The following is a 5,428-nucleotide window of genomic DNA, read 5'->3' on the forward strand; positions in this document are numbered from 1 at the left end:
ACTTGCCTTTCATTTATTCTGGAAGAATGAGAAGAACATCTAATTTACTTATTAGCAATTGATCCAAGATAATTAAGTTATAACAAAATATCATATAACATATATTTGTCAGTACATATATACATATGTGTGTATATATGTACGTATGCTATGTATATATATGTACATATGCTATGTATATATATGTATATCTATCTATATATATACAAACACTTCAGCATAAGAGGCACATGTGGTAGTGGACAATTAATCACCCTAAATATGAGAACGACAGAACAGGTGTGAAAGAAAGGAAAGGTAAAGAATAATTTGTGGGAGGAATGAGTATGCTGAGTCTCAGTGCTACTTAAATATGGGGAAAAAGGGGTTTAAATGTCTGATGACTATGACCTCTTAATAACACCAATGACTCACTTATAATGAGCAATTGGTATTATTTTTCATAGTTTGCTTTGTGAAAGTTTCATATCATATGTAAAAAGAGCTTCTTGGCTTGGTTTGCTTTCTTGTAGCCCAGAAGCTGTTGCTAGCATAAAGTCATGCATGCTCACAGTAATACCCTGGCTAAAATTACTCTGAAATTTGTCTGCTTTTGGCCTAGTCATTTGTTCTGTAGGTCAAAATCTCAATAGATCACTTTTCAATATAAACATACCTATACATTGCCCATTAGCCTATGGGATTTTGTTTTTGTCTTCCCCTTTCCCTCTCTTCCTGAGAACCTTCCTTTCTTCTTTCTCTTTCTTCCCTTTCATCTTTTTCTTCTATCTCTAACTTTCTCCTTCCCTTCTTCCCCTCCCATCCTTTCTTCCCTTTCTCCTCATTTCCTCTTCCCTCTCCTCCTCTCCATTCTTCTCCTGTAATTTCATCTCACCTCTCTTCCTCTTTCCTTTCCTAAAGGTTTCCTATAATGAGAGCTTTCTACTTTAAAATACAAAATATATTTTTCTTTCTTTCTTTTTTTTATCACAAAGCTATCTCTTTTGAGCCCAGTTTTGAGAAAATCATCTACTGCAAAGAAATTTAGCAGAGGTGTGAATTGATGCAGCATTCCATTCATCTCTGATGTTAACAATGTGAAAACCTCAGAAACCACAGTAGTTATTTAAACGAGAACTTTGTTGAACACTCATGGTTAGGTTTTATTTTCTTCTACCTCCATGCTATTATATAAAATAACTATTATAATAATAAATGTAAGAAAAGATAAAAGAGATTTATCTTATTAATAACCCTAATATTTCTTCCATCCTGTGTGTTGTTTTATAACAGCATTCAGATCAACAATTTACATGTTAAGACATTAAGTAGCAGTACCAGCTGCTGAATGTTATGGGAAGCCACATCTTCAGAGAACAGGGTCCAGTAGAATTATATAATTACAGAATTGGATGGCATCTCAGGGATCATCTAGTCTCTCCTTTACCCAAAGCATGAATCTACTCTACAAAACCTTTGACAAGTGGCCAGCCAGACCGCTCAGGGATGTGGAAACTCATAATCTTTTGAGGTAATGTATTCCATTTTTGTGAAGGAAGTACAAAGATCTGAGTTGTTGCTGGGAATCAGGGCCTTCTCCATTGGTTAGTTCCATCTGATCCTTTTCAATCTTGCTACTAAATTGATTGGTATGGAAATCATGCTCCAGCTACATCCAGCTTCTTTTCAGTTTTGCTAAGTAGAGGCTACCAGGATCATTTGAAAGGGTCCTACTCTAGTGACTCAGGGATATGATAAGTGATACAAGGAAATAATTAACTCAGATAAAAGTTTAGGCTAAGGAACTCTAACAGTAAAAAGTGGAGTTCGAAAGACAGATATTTGTCCAAGGGCTTCCATATCTGCCTAGGTAGTGGTTCTATCTAATGGTATCCCCTGATGTTATCAAGCTGAATTGCTAAAAAATTCCCTCATTGCCAAGGGGAAAATGCCATATTGTAGTTGAAGACTTGAATATGGCAGCAACTTAGCAAGGAAGTCCTATTACAGATGACAACCCACAGAAGTCAACAACTCAAGGAGAGCAGAGACTGTCAGAAGAGAGCTTCAGAAAGATCAGCAGAGATGGTCAACAGAGAGCAACGTGACAGTGTCACTAGGGAGTATCAGTGACTCTTTGGGGTCAGAGGTGGGAATTGCCCCTGCTTTGTATATTCCATTTCCACATTTGCCACATGTATGCCCATTCACTATGTATGTACCCTTCTATCTATGTTCTTTGGTTATACATATTCCATGTTCACTAAAAACCTCATTTGTAAGATAAATTGTTGGACTAGATCCAGCTCTGAATCTATGATCCTATGAATGTGCAATCCTTTTTCTTTTTTGGTAGTAGAGTGGCAACTGGTGGTAGAGTGTACCTTGTGCATATGGGAGAATCATTCTCTTTACTCATTTTGCTATGCTCTTTAATTAAACATCTTTTGTTTTGAATTAATGCATCTTTTGGTTGGCCTAGAAAAAGAAAATACACTGATGGGGGCTCATGAATTATATATGAATTTTTTTGTTATTTTTTTCCTTTTTAAGTTGATGTTGATCTATGTAGTACTTTGAACCTGTCGTAGCTTTCTAGGGGCAATATTTTAAGGTTACTCTAGGCAATACACTTGACTATCTTTAAATTATTGGGAAGTTCTACTAGTATTAGGCTGAAATATGCCTTCAGGTTACTAGGAAGCCTTTGGTTCTATTTCTGCTCTCTAGGTGTACATTAAACAAGTAAAATCCCTCTTCTAAAAGATAGTTCTTCAAATGATTGAAGTCATATATCTCCCCTAAATGTCCCTCCCTCTCCAAGTAAACATCAAAATTCCCTTTAAGGATATTTGTGTTACATGATGTTCTGCATCATTATCACCTTGTTCTCTTTTCCCTTATATATTTCCGATGATCAATTTTTATATGGCAAGAAGTTGAGGACTTTTCTTATCCTAATTTCCCTCTATGCTTTCCAAGTTATAAAGGTCATTTCTAAATGGAACATCTAGTATGTCTATAATACTCAAATGTGTACCAGGTAGGGTAATATGTGATGGGCCTGTCCCTTCCCTCAGCCAGAACAGTTTGCCTTTCTTAATGCAAATTACAATAGTTTTCTGGGCTACCACATCTCACTGTTGAATCAGATTGTAAATATTTCCAAATGCATTGTTGTCTGACCAATCCTAGGCAAGTCTCTCAGTTCCTTATCTATAAAATGAAGGGATTGGAATATATGGTCCCTCAGGCCCCTTAAAGCTCTAAATCTGATGATCCTATATTTTGTCCATTTTGTGTCTGTGAAGTTCAGTTTTTGAAGTGTAATATGTTACATTTTTTCTTATTAAATTTCATATTATTAGATTCAGCCCAAGGTTTTAGCCTGTCAGATTTAAATCCAGATTCCATCATTCAGAATGCTACCTCTATATCTCTCAGCTTTAAGGCAAATGCACATTCTCTGAGTGTACCATTCATACTGTTATCCAAGTCATTGATGAAAATGTTTCACTACTCAAATGAAACTGGGATTTCGTTGATGTCAACATTACCACTAGTGATGCAGATTACAACTCAACCATCCTAGCTTATCTCAGAAGACTCCTGTCCATTTTCTTCCACAATTTTACACAGGGAAGGGATATTATAGGCCTTTTTTGCTTTTTCTTGACCTCAGAAGAATGCCGATGGGACATACAGGCTATCCACTGGTTTTCCTTTGCTCTCATCAGGTGACTTATCTATTTTCTTTTTCTCATATACATTTCTTTGATTAGATATAATACACACACAAGTATAAAGTAAAAAGTATTTTACTTCTTCATAATTCCTGGTCTGTAATATATTGCAGCATGCTCACACACACCAATGCCTTTTTACCTCCAAAAGGCAACCTGTAGAGTTTGTCCGTCAGTAGAGAGACAGACAATGCAAATGGACAATGAGTGGAGCCAGAACTGAGCAGAAGAAGGAGAGTAGGTTGAATTCTTTCTAGTGAATTACAAAGTTCTTTTAATGATACCAAGATTTTTCCTAAAACAAAAACCTATCTTTTTAATCCCAGTATTTTCCTGGGGTTCTGTGGTTACAAATGTGTGTTTGTCCTTTGTTGCCAAAGAAGACCATGCCATCAGAGAAATAATGACATGACTTGCACTTGACTTTGTTTTGAGTGAGGGAGGGCTGTGCAGGTCACCAGCCTCATTTCTCCTCCAGAGCCATCTGAATCCAGTGACCAGATATTCATCAGGATGAGTGGAGATGACCCAGAATGAGGCAACTTGTGACTTGCCCAATGTCACACAGCTAGTGAGTGTCAAGTGTCTGAGATGAGATTTGAAGTCAGGTCCTCCTGACTCCTGCACTGGCACTCTATCCACTGCACCACCTAGCTGCCTCTGTGGTTCCAAATACTAGAACACTATATCCTTCAGAAAATTAAAATTGAATATCACCCAAAAGGGTAATGGAGGATCAGAAGGGTTAGGAGATTTATGTATGGTCAGTCACACAGCTAGTAAATTTCAGAGGAAGGATTCAGATCCAGAACCTCCTGATTCCAAGACCCTTGCTCTATCCATCATGCCATGTTAACTCTCACTATGAAACTGTCAAGTTAGAACAAACAGATTTTTGTTGTTGTTCAATCATTTCAGTTGTGTCTGACTTTCCATGACCCCATTTGAAGTTTTCTTGGCAAAGATCTTGGAGTGGTTTGCCATTTCTTTCTCCAGCTCAGAGGAAACTGAGGCAAACAAGGTTAAATGACTTGCCCAGGTTCACATAGCTAGGAAGTGTCTGAAGTCAGATTTGAACTCAGACTTTCCTGATCCACTGTGCCATCTAACTGCCCTAGAACAAACAGATAGCATGGATAAAGATGATAGGTTTAGACGGTTTAAAACCAAAGAGAACTCAAGAGATCATCTAGTTAAATGCCAAGATTATAATGACATTATTGTCATGATTATTATTTATAAATGAGAATATGAGATGCAGAGACCTTTCTGAGGAAAAAGTCATGAAGTAAAGTAATTAGTTCATATCCAGGTTTTTGGGTTCAGCGTTGTCTACAGAGGTTTGGATTTTCTGCTCCAATAATTTTCATTCTGAGGGTCAGATCAGGACCCCTCAGGATTCTGGGAGGATTGGCAGCCTGTGACTGTCAGATTAAGGATAAATATCTGGTGGGATTTCAAGGACTTTGAGGAAGGGCTGCCTGGCCAAAAATAAAAACAAACAAACAAAAAAACCTCCTGTATTTCCTGGCTAATGACTGGAATTCTTTTACCGGGAACAAAACAGTTCACCCCAGTTAAATATAAACTTTAAAAGGCAAGCACCCTTATGAGCCTGACATATTGACTTAAATTCATGCCAAAATATAAATTACTAATACAAAGCCTTTTCTAGAAAGACATTTTCTTAGAGAAAAGGAATGACA

Source organism: Notamacropus eugenii, chromosome 4 (genome assembly GCF_028372415.1).
Source record: "Notamacropus eugenii isolate mMacEug1 chromosome 4, mMacEug1.pri_v2, whole genome shotgun sequence".
NCBI classification, from domain to species: domain Eukaryota; kingdom Metazoa; phylum Chordata; class Mammalia; order Diprotodontia; family Macropodidae; genus Notamacropus; species Notamacropus eugenii.